This window comes from Gracilinanus agilis, chromosome 6 (genome assembly GCF_016433145.1).
Source record: "Gracilinanus agilis isolate LMUSP501 chromosome 6, AgileGrace, whole genome shotgun sequence".
Taxonomy (NCBI): domain Eukaryota; kingdom Metazoa; phylum Chordata; class Mammalia; order Didelphimorphia; family Didelphidae; genus Gracilinanus; species Gracilinanus agilis.
In genome coordinates this window covers 81,025,485-81,038,245 of record NC_058135.1, presented here as the reverse complement: position 1 = coordinate 81,038,245, position 12,761 = coordinate 81,025,485, and positions in this window count along the sequence as shown.

Sequence of the window (12,761 nt, the reverse complement as noted above, 5' to 3'; positions counted from 1 at the left end):
AAAAAACTTATTTTTTTCTTATTTGTCCTTTTATGGTCCGGCTAACCACCAAAATGTATGTGATCTTGTTTTCAGAGTTAATCAACCCTCTGTCTCAGTTACAATATCATCACTAGGTAGTTCTCATTTTCCAACCAATGCATTTACTTGAGCCAGGCTGTGTTTCAGTCTTGCTAAGCCTGGATAATATTTAATTCTGAATAAACAAGAATTTATGTTTAACAAGTACCATTCCTTCTTTACATTCATTCACTCATGATAAAAAAAAAATTCTTTCTCTCTTTCCACTGGCTATGGTATAGGGACTATCTCTGTCTTTTACTAGCATCTGGGCTCCTTCCTTGTCAGCGGCCATGTGTCTTGTTTGGCATAAGACTATGAGATTGAAACCTCGACTCTTCTGTCATACTTCCAGCATCACAGCCCCTTCTCAATTATAGCTATTGTTGTGTGTAAATCTTGTCAGTTTTTTTAACCTGGTCAATATTGTTCAGGAATGATATCAGCCATCACCAAAAATCTGGTTTAATGCCTTTGTCAGACCCCTATGAGGAAGTAAATTAGTTAGGCTTTTAGAAGTTGGCCTTCTTGTGAGCCAAGGTTAATTTAAAGAAGCAGCAATAACAGGTAAAATTAGATACCTTACAGAACCCTTCTTCTATTGGTGATCTGCTACTCCAGCTCCTACCAGATTTTTTATCTCCCGTAATGAAGACTAAATCTTAGATGATTCCATCTGCTTTTTTCCTAAATCTGACTCCCTTACTGAAACTATTCAGTCCTGATAGAACACTTTATCTGCTAATTTTTATTCAATGCTTGATCCTTTATGGTACTTACCACACTGATCAAAATCACCAGAGCAATTCATAGGGAAGGTCCTAAATCCCTTTGTCTGATCATCTTATTCATTCTTGATCTCTTTTGTTAGAGTTTCTTATCACTAAATTTACTGTGAAGATAAGATTTGAGATTTTTTACTGCTTGAGTACTATAAATTCAACTCAAATAAAAACCTGATATATTTTATCATAAGTCTACATAGAGTATAGATTGAATGTGCCAGCCTTTCTACTAATCCTTCTACTTCCCCTCAGGACAAGGATCAGTGGAAATGTTCCCTTATGATGTGCCAGTACATTAGTTCATATTCTATATTTATGCATATTATCTTGGATTAACAGCAAATAAATCAACATTTTGACATAATAATCTTAATATCCTTCAAACTCTAAATTTGAAAAAGTAATGGTCTACTGCTAGATAAGAAGGATGGAAAAGAAAGTTAACTCATGAAAAAATGAAGGTCAATAAATCACTAGTACCAGCTATTTTGTTTCCAAAATAGAAAAAAAAATCAGATCTGATTAATCATGGTGTATCATGTAACCAGGAAAAGGGGAGGACCAAGGGGAAAAGGCAACTCAAAATAGCTCAGTGGCAATTTAATAACTAGAGGGATTTTATTCCATCTGCTAGAAAGCGTATGAAACCTTTTCTTACTTGCATTCATACCACAGAGATTTAGAGTTTATCATTGAAACCCAACACCTGATGTGGAAGTATGCTATTATAATTCATCTATAGAGCTGCTTCCTAGCTTAATAGTGTTATGCTGGTTTTTTTTTAAAGAAAAATAAGGATTTTCAAGTTTTTAAGGGTGAAAAAATGAACACAAAGGACAGGAAAGACTAAAACACTTGTGTACAATAGCTTTGAGACACCTGAAGGTAATCAGATCTGCACCTGGTACCTAGTGAACAAGAGGTCAGGTGTGTTTAACACAAAGAAATACATTGAAAATGAGGAGGTTGGTTGGAATCCTATCTCATCAGCTACTGTCAAAGCATAAAAGAGAGGAAAAAATGATCTCTCCAGCAAAAGAGAAAGCAGAGACAACCTGTGCTGTTTAATCCATATCCATTGGATTCCCCTCCTGGTTCCCCATCATTCAAGATCTGGCATACAGTATGGTCTACAGATGGAGTGTCAGTAGCAGCAGCCCACATGTCTCATTATCAACTTGGCCATTTGTCTAGTTAGTGGCCAGGTATTTTTGGATCATACATTTGTTTTACAAAATCTGAGTTGTCCTGGGGCATAAAAAATTGTACAAGTATTTAGGAAAAATAATACTAGCTTAGGACTTCAGCCTGAGCTTCTTTTTTTACATTTTTAATCAGTTCTATTAATTCCTTGTTGATTTCAGAGCTCATGGCATAACGAAAAGAGAATATAATGTCAGAGCCTGGATCCAAATTTTGGCTCTGCCACTTACTTTCTGGATGACCCTGGGCAAATTATTTTGTCTTTCTTGGCCTTAGTTTTCTCATTTGTAAAAAAATGATGGATTGCATAGTATGATCTCAAAAGTTTCCTTCAGCTTAAAATCCTGCTATATCTTAGTAACTCTAAAGAAGTTATTTGCATTCTGTTCATAAGACACTACCAAGAAATTTAGACTCTGATTATTTATTCTGAAGAAACATATGGTAATAGAAGATGACGAAGGGTTTTCCCTAGTCTGATATCTGCACACAGTGCTAGATAAATAGTTGATACTTGTTAAAGGATTGATCAAAGTGGTATGCCATAATCCCTCCATTAATTGGCAAACGTAGGAAAAATATCATATTGAGTTGCCAGGTTTTTTGGTTTTACTGAGGTATTTGTTGTGCAGCCATTCAGTCATGTCCGATTCTTTGTGACCCCATGAACTGTGGTATTCCAGGCCCTTCTGTCCTCCACTAGCTCTCAAAGTCTTTCCAAGTTCACATTTGTTTTTTTCATGGATGGATAGTTATAATCTATCTCACCCTTGGTCTTCATTTTCTTTTTATACTTTAATCTTTCCCAACATCAAGGTCTTTTCCAATGAGTTCTATCTTCTCATTATGTGTCCAAAGTATTTAAGCTTCGGCTTCAGTATTTGACTTTCCAGTGAAGAGTCTGAATTTATTTCTTTAAGTATTGACTAATTTGATTTCCTTGCTGTCCAAGGGATTCCCAGCAGTCTTTTCTCTGAGGTGTAACCTATTAATGGAATAAAACAATGATGGTCAAAGACACATTCTGGTAAATGGAAGAACCTGCTTCTGCAGGAACTCTTTCCCCAACCCATATAATGCTACTGGTTGGCATTTCAAGTTTTAGAAAAACATTTTCTTTCCTAGCCATAAATCTGCAGTCTAGCAAGCAGACAACAACCCGCAGTGTCAACACACTTTGAAAGAAGACTCATAAAATACCAAGTTGAAGTTGTCTCTGGTGGCATTAGCAAAGCAGAATAAACATAGATGGGAAAATGAACTCTTTCCTCACAGATTTACCTAGGTAAGGAAATAACAAAACATAAAGCTATCATTCAGGAGACCATAAGAAAAGATGGGTCTATTTACATTAAATTTGTTTTGAGACTTAAGAAGTTGGAGGTGGCTCTAGAAAAACAATGGAGGGTACCAGAGTAGAAGAGTTGTTGAAACCATCTGATTAGAAAGGTTGTGATAAAAATATAAATGAAAGGTTGGCCATGAGTCTCTTAACTAACTAAATAAACCTAGACTGGAGGCAAAATCAATTCTCTTCCCTCAGATCAAAACTACAATTTCTAGTGGTTGAAAGAGTCAAACAGCTTCAAAGGTTCTTTGATGAAAATGACAGGTAATTAAGCTAAAACTGTTAGCATTTGCCAACTCTCACTGTCTTGTCTTGACTCCTGCATCCAGTGTTGCTCTTCCAAGCTGGGTTCAGTTCTTGTCACCTCTAGCCAAGGGACTGAGGGACAAATTCAAGGAGTCTGACAAAATCTAGGGACTCAAAGAAATACTTTACAAGTGTCCCATTATTATGAATATGTAGTATTTATAAATGTAGCTTATTTCATTCAATCTGTAACTCTCAGATAAAGATATTTTTGTAGATCTCTTTTAGGATATACTGTCTAGGAACATTTCCCTCCCTGAAGTTTATGACCTGACCTTTAATAGTCATAATTACCATATGTGAAGTTTTGTGTGTTTTTTAATGACTGCTGAAAGATGTTGTTGTTGTTGTTATTGTTGTTGTTTTAATCCTTTAGTGAATGTTTCAGAGCCTAGAGGTTTCAGAACCACTTAAATTCTTTCCAGCCTATTCTTCAGTAAAAAGGAGGAATTTGGAAAAAAGAATCTCCAAGTCCCTTTCCAACTTCAACATTCTATGATGATATGAATCATCTGTTTACAACTTCCTGGTTAATCACAGTGCCAGATGCTTGGAGGGATGACATTTCCCAGGTGCTAGTTAACCAAAACATTACTTTATTTATTTTTCACATGTTATTAACACTATGGAGGCATATGTGTCAGAGAGAATTTTGTTGAATAGATTTAATATATTTTAAAATATATAAAATAGGATATTCTATGTCTTTATTTAGTTTCCTTTGCCTAGAAGGGCACCTGCTTCTTGAATATTATGGTAGTGTCTGTCTTCAAGTTAGTTTCTTCATGCTGGGTTCTAGCAGAAAGGATATTCTGCTTCCTGTAAAATAATTATGTACCTCGCTATTCATTTCTCTAGAGAAGAAGTATTATTTGGGTGACTTTGTCACTTTTTCAGAGATATTGCTTTGTGTCTTTTTAAAGATCTCTTTTATGCTCTTATGCTTTGTTTTGGTCCCCTATAAAATAAAATCAATAGGATGGTTCCATTTCTTTGGTATAGCATGATTCTTGAGAATATTGTCTTTTTTACCAGGATTCGAGCTGTTCTTTTCCTCAATCGTAGATGCAAGTATCTTAGGTGAACTAAAAAATATGGATTCAGTGAATCAATCAAAACACATTTATGGTGCCAATATAATGATACTAAGCTAGATGTTTGAGTTGTAAAACAAGAGTGAAATCGTCTCTTTGAAATGAACCTCACTTTTCAAATATATTACCCTGAAACAGTTGTCTCTATCTAAAATTGAGTTTCTTTTAATCCAACTCATGAGCTCCAGGGCATCCAAAAATACACCATTCTGTGTATTCTTCCTTTGAATTGGCTCCCCTATAATTTCTTTCTTTTGATTGATAGACCTACAGAGTCACAGAATTTAAATGGTGGAACAAACTCAAAGGCTATCTAGTTAAATGCATATCCAATACTTAATAATTAATAGCAAAGATTTATATAGTGCTTATTTTGTGCCAGGCTCTATGCTAAGTGGTTTACAATGATTATCTCATTTGATCCTCACAACAACCCTGCAAGAGAGATGCTATTATGATTTCCACATTACAAGTAAGGAAACTGAGGCAAACAGAAATTAAGTAATTTGCCTCAAATCACATGGCTAATAAATGTCTGAATCTGAACATTGAACTCAGTTCTTCCTGACTCAAGAATGTATATTGTTTTATCTTTTATGCTCCCATATCTAAACAAATATTTTCTCTACATCTTGCCTGACAAGGGGTGATCCAGCCTTGGGTTGAAGATCTCAAATGAAGAAGAACATACTTCATTAGCCTGCATATTTCACTTTTTGCATAGTTCTAATGATTCCCTGTGTCAAATCTGAATGTCCCTTTTTTGCAGTCTGTCACCACCTCCTTTGTCTAACTTCTTTCTTATTAATTCATGACTAGTTTAGAATAGGCAATGAAGTGGCAGAGTGGAGAGAGTACCCAGCCTGGAGTCAGAAAGACTCATATTCTTGAGTTCAACTCTGATCTCAGACTGGCATATACACCTGGATAAATCACTTAATCCTGCTTGCCTTGATACCCTCATCTGTAAAACTGAGCTGGAGAGGGAAATGGCAACCATTCCAGTATATTTGCTAAGAAAACTCCAAATGATGTCACAAACAATCAGATGTGACTGAAAAATACATATTTCTAGAACTATTCTCCATGCTTCTAATCTCTTTAATCTCAAATTTATCCTGTGTCTCAGGCCAGATTAATCTTGTATCATCTCAATCACTTGCTAAAAGATTTTTCATTGCCTATAGAATAACCTTCACAAGCATTATCAGTCTGGCATTAAAGGAAGAGAGTGAGATGATTCTAACCTTATTTCCTACTCTTCCCATAAAACAGATTTTTCATCTGGAGCAAGAACATTTTCCCATGCTCCCTTTATTTATAACATCATCCTTATGTCTAAATCTTTTATCCATTTTGATATTTTCTTGGTATATGGTATAAAATCTTGGCCTATGCCTAGTTTCTTCCCAACTGCTTTCCAGTTTTCCTAATAATTTTTGTCAAAATATTGATCTTTTCCTCCAAAATCTTGGTCTTTGGACATATCAAACATGAAATCATCTTGGTCATTTACTACTGCATATTGAGTATCTAATCTATTCCACTGATCTACCAATCTGTTTCTCAGCCAGTACTAAATTGTTTTGATGATTTAGACTTTGTAATATAGTTTGAAATCCAGGAATGCTATGCTGCCTTACTTTTTTCCCCTTTTTTCAAATTCCTTAATATTCTTGATCCTTTGTTCTTCTAGATTAATTTTTCATTATTTTTCCAACTATAATAATGGTTTGGTAGTTCCATTCATATGGCATAGAATAAGTAAATTAATTTAGGTAGAATTGTAATTTTGTTGTATCACCTCTGCCTACAAATCGTCAATTATACTTCTTCCAGTGATTTAAATCTGTCTTCATCTGTATGAAAAATGTTTTGAAATTGTGTTCAAATAATTTGTGGATAGTTCAATAGATAGAGCACCAGGCCTGGAGTCAGATAGACCTAATTTCAAATATGGCCTCAGACACTTATTAGCCCTGGAATTTATCCTTCCATCTTGTGCTGCTGTGTTTTGTTATTAATCTATACAAATGCTGATGATTTTTGTTGGTTTGTCTTATATCCTGCAACTTTGTTGAAATTATTGATTGTTTAAACTACTTTCTTGGTTGATTCAGGATTTTTGAAGTATTCCATGATATCACCTTTAGAAAATGATACTTTTATTTCCTCATTGGCCTCTATTTTGGGGAGATGCCCTCATCCTTTATTCCCCTTTCAGCTTTTCATTCTTTGTATTTCAACACTATTCACCCCATAAATACCTTCCCACCCCATCTTCCCAGTTTTCAGCTCCATTTTGTCTTCCCATTTTAGAATGTATGCTTCTTGACACTAGAAGCTGCCTTTGTTTTTGACTTGTTTTTTGCAGTTACTTATGTATAGTGCCTAAACCAGTGGCTGACACTAAACATTTAATAAGTATTTCTTGAGTAACCTTATATTTTTATATCTTGTCTACTCATGCAGATTTTCCAAATCAGTTTAACTATTAATTATGAGATTTGGAGCTGAAATAAAACTTAGGGATTAATTTTTCCAGTGTCTTCATTTAAAGTATTGAGTCTCACAAAGGGAATGTAACTTGACCAAGAGTCAGTTAATAAATTGTGCTAGAATTTGAACACAGTTCTTCATTTTTAATTCTTCTTACTTTCTCATTCAATGCCTTGAACATAGTAAGAACTCATTAAAAGTTTGTCCATTTACTGATGGATGTGTTAACTTGAAACCTAGTTTGGTAAATTGCTCATCGATCACCCATTCATAATCACAAACAAACCAATCCACATATGCCAGCTGCAAAGCTGTTCCCTAATACTCCTAAATATCCCCTATAAACCGCAAACATCTATTCCCCCCAACAATTACTTACATGAGGCAGAAAGACAGAAGAATATCATTCTTCATTGGGGCATATTTTTGTCTTGCTTTTTTTTCCCATTAGCTCCCAAGAGCATCCCTCATTCTGCACATTGGTTTAACAACAACAACAAAAACAGGAGGTGTTCCAGAACCACCCCCATTTTTTGATAAGTTATAATTGTTGAAATTCCTTGTCTTGTTTTCTTAAAAGAAAAAGAACACATTGTAATCTTTGCTCTTCTTTCAAAATATCACTTGGAAAAAGTTTTTAAAACATAGCACACCTGAGTGGAAGTCATTTTAGATTTGGATTTTAAATCCTGTGTTTTGGACTCACTATCTTGGGTTGATCAGATCACTTTTTTCAGCCTGTTTATCCTCTGTAAAATGAGCAGATTGGAACAAAAAGCATCTAACGTCTTTTCCAACTCTGAAGCTTTGAGCCACTACCCTCCTATGTGTTGACATACTAAATATCTAAGCAAACCTATAGAAGAGCTTTGAACCAGTAGAGCTTGGAGAGTGACCAAAAGATAGCCCTATTCATAATTGCCTGCTAGGAAAAGCAAGTCGAAGATTCATTGACAAAAGATGACTAGAACTAGAAGTCCCTAATACCTATTTGCAGATGCCTTCTCTAATCATTAGCTAGCCACTCTTCTTTGATCCAGGCTTCCAAAGAAACAAAACAGATGCAAACTCTGCTTTTGGCAGGAGAAAGAGAAAATTATTTGTTTCTTCATTTGAAACCCTTCACCTTTAGAGGTTCTATTTCATGACCAGGTTATCTACATGACCCATAATCTCACTCTTTGATTACATTCTTTTCTTTAGGAAAAACGTGTACTACGAATTTTTTTAATCCAAACAATGCTGCATTTCACTATATGAAATAATATTTGAGATTTATCAAAAAGCATCGCTGAAAGGATAAAAATCTGTGCTCTACACTTCAAGGTGGCCTAAACAGTCAACAGGAGTAATAGGAATGATTAAACCCTGTCACACGGGGTTAGGTTTAGGGCTTTCTTGCCATATGACAGGCAGTGACAGTCAAGAAGCATCGAAGCATAACAAACTCCAGTGGCAGTTTGCTATGAGCCTGGCTGCTGTCAAAATTGCTGTTTACCAAATGAACTGCTAGATATATCAGCAGTTGAAGTTTTCACCTTGACCAGACAAATACTGACTCCCAGAAAAAGGCTTCACAGTGGAATGCCATTTTGTCACCCCTTTACAGGACCATCTCTTTGTCAAACTCACCATTTGCTGACTCCCCCTCTTGAATGCCAGCCTCAGATTTCATCATATCCTGCATCTCTGCAAACTTCTTCATTCTGGGGGAGAACCGGTCCCCTCAGATGAAGAGATTCCCTCCCCCATCCCATTTATAGCCATCAAATATGACCCATTTGCCACTGATGAAGCTTTCTAAGTCCCTGTGATTTTTGTTGTCACTTGCTATTTAGGACATAATTCCACATAAGATGTAGAGAACGTAACCATCCCTATCTGAAGCCAAGTTCCAATTAATGCCACTTTAACAATAGGTGGTGACACAGAGAGAAGCCGGCACTCACAAATAGGGTGACATACTTCACACCCAAGAGAAAGCAGTGAACTTGGCTTTTGTTGCCAGTTGCTTGAAAAGTTGAAAAAAAAATTCCTTTTTCACCCATGTGGTTTCACAGGTTTTTATTAGAAGCCACAATAGACACTTTTCACCAGCAGTAAATGAGAAACCTTTCAACATTGTAATAACACAGGGATGGTTTCTCCTCCTCTGCTATCCTATGGGAATTCGACCATTGAGTTTCCATAGGTTGCGGGGTAGGAGCTTGCCAATGGATTTTATATCATGAACTGACTCAGTTTTTACATTGCACTCTTGTCATATTTTTTCATACTGGTGGGGAGTCCAAAGGGAAAAAAAGACATAATTTCAACCTGCAATCTTGTGGGTGGTACACGTCTGGCCAAGGCAATGGTCAGATTGCTCATGGAGAACATTATCTATGGGGCTGAAATATATTCTCTCCTCTAAAACTGATCAGAATGGCTTTCTGTCTGCATATTCCTACATGCTTTAACACAGTGGGGCACATGCCAGAGAGATGGGAGGAAGCAACATGAACACCACTTAGAGCACTTAAATTGAGTAAAAGTAAATTATTAATTCATAAAATAATAAAATTCTGTTGAATGAAAAATAATCAGGACCACAAAGGCCCAGGTTCAAAATAATTCATGAAACCCATGATTTAGAAGTTTCATCTTCTCTACCTGTGGCATAAGCAGCAAACAAAAGTATTCCATTTTTACTGTTATGCAGGAAAATATATTTTTAAAAAGGGCAGTAAATTCGTTTGTGCTGGAAGCATCCATTTTCTCGCCTTCATCACTGCCATCTCCCACTGTTTTCTTTGATCTATGATTTGCAAGCTGCTATTATTATTTATGTGTTCTGCAATTACCACCAGTGACACCTCCCCTCATCCAGCCCTAAGCCACAAATATGAAAGGAATAAATGCCGTTTATTGTGACAGTCTGCCTTTAGTCTGAGCAACAATGACAAACTGCACCACTGACAGCCAGTTACTGTTTCGACTACTGCTCCCCTATTCACTTCCCAAGCATTCTCTGGAATATGACAGAGGATGGACTTGCATTAAATGCTTAGGAAGAATATTCTGCGTTCATTTATCTTGCAAAAACACCATCTTCCAATGAGTATTGAGAAACTGAGGGCTAGGTTCTTGACTTTTAAGTTGGGGTTCATCTCCGGATTGGGGATATACTTGCAGGGTCACTTCACGAGGGTTGCTAAACTTTAATGAATTTAATTTGAAAACCACACAGTCTGCAGATAAAACTGAGTGGGTGGTGACTAGCATCATTTGTGAATTCTGGGAAGGTGTCCATTTAAGCAACCTGGGAACCCTCCAGCATCACAGGGGCTGAATAGAATTATCTGAGACACCGAAATGCTCGAGCATTTCCAGAGGACCTGGAGCTAATTAGCTTTTTAAACTATGTTAGGATGATATGTTTACTGGGTAATTGTACCTTGCAGAGTAGAATAGATTAATAAATAAAAGAGTCATTACTGGTTTTGTAGGCCCAACTTCTAGCTAAGTGCAGGCTTGTAAATATTTGAAAGAATGTCTTTCTGTCTAATTTCATAGTCAGGAAGGATTATCACAAGTTATCAACAAAAATTAGTCTCCCAAGGATCTATCAGGCAGGTGATTTAAAGTTAGACTTCCTGTTACAGAGAGAGATGCATAAAATATTTTAGCCATAAGAAACCCTAGGAAACCATTAATCCAATACCCCATAAGAAAACTGAGGCTCTGAGGAATTAAACGGTATCTCTCAAGGTTGCCCTGTAAAATAGTGGCAGAATCCGAACCAGAATCCAAATTTCTTGAAAGTACTCTTTCCTCTGAACTTTAGAATATCTCCTCCCTTAGGGGATTATGAACACAGAGAGCCCATTTTTGATTGAAATTTCATCCATAAAATAAGCTAGGCAAACACTATCTTTTCAATAAATTTTGAAAACTCACCTTTTAAGCTAATACTTAAGTACGTTTTTCCTCCTCATTCACAGTTCCAGATGGTAACATTTTCTGTTGTCAGATTTCACTGAAGTAGAATTTAAATAATGTTCCAAAAGAAATTATATTACTTCTAACCTGCTATGCCATTTCTTTCTAATGTTCAAATACGGTAAAGATTTTTTTTTCCACTTATAGGTTCACTCTGGCATCCTGCAATTCCACTTAACCTTATTAGACAGGTGGGGCATTTCTGCATTATTGTAGCTGGAAAAGTCATCATTATGTGACTCATTTCTTGGAAATTAACTAGGCTAATCCTTGACAGGCAGACATTAGTCCATCCCATACCTGAATTTTCTCCACCTTGACAGAACTTACAGGACCTACTCAAAATCAGGGCCTCCAAGAGCCCAATATCACTTCCACCCCACAAAGAGGCATTAGAGAAGTTTGGGATAAACTTTCTATAAATGACACTATGGAGAGCTTCTAATTTTGTTTTTAAAAATCTTATCCCATTTTTCCTATAATTACAGAACAATATCACATACTTACAGTCCCATCAATCCATAGTCTTGTTTAGTCTTATTAATAATGAAATTAATCAAAGCAAGTTGAGGAAGTTTCCATCAAAAGCCAAAATTTTATTTTATTTTTCATCAGAAAACTATTTCTATGATAATAGACTTATGGGAAGATAGGAACCTGAGTCACACAGGATGGTCAAGAGAGAATACATAGAAAGCTGCATCACTGAAACCAATATTAAATTCTATGATATCACAGACCCATTTCAGGATTCAGATAACTGAGCAATAAAAACAAGTAAAAAGATGTTTCCTTTACCTGAAAATTGCCTATTCATGTCTCTTGCCCATTTATCAATTGGGGAATGGCTTGATTTTTATACAATTGCTTTAACTCCTTGTATATTTGAGTAATTAGACCCCTGTCATAGTTTTTCATTGTAAAGATTTTTTCCCAATTTGTTGTTTCCCTTCTGATTTTGACTACATTGTTTTTGTTTGTACAAAAACTTTATAGTTTAATATAATCAAAACCATTTAATTTCAAAGTATCAATAAGCACATGAGAAAGTGTTCCAAATCTCTAATAATTAGAGAAATGCAAATCAAAACAACTCTGAGGTATCACCTCACACCTAGCAGAGTGGCTAAAATGAAAGAAGGGGAGAGTAATGAATGTTGGAGGGGATGTGGCAAAATTGGGACATTAATGCATTGCTGGTGGAGCTGTGAACTGATCCAGCCATTCTGGCTGGCAATTTGGGATCATGCTCAAAGGGCTATAAAAGAATGCCTGCCCTTTGATCCAGCCATACCATTGCTGGGTTTGTACCCCAAAGAAATCATAGATAAAAAGACTTGTAGGAAAATATTTATAGCTGCGCTTTTTGTGGTGGCAACAAATTGGAAAAGGAGGGTATGTCCTTCAACTGGGAAATGGCTGAACAAACTGTGGTATATGCGGGTGATGGAATACTATTGTGCTAAAAGGAATAATAAACTGGAG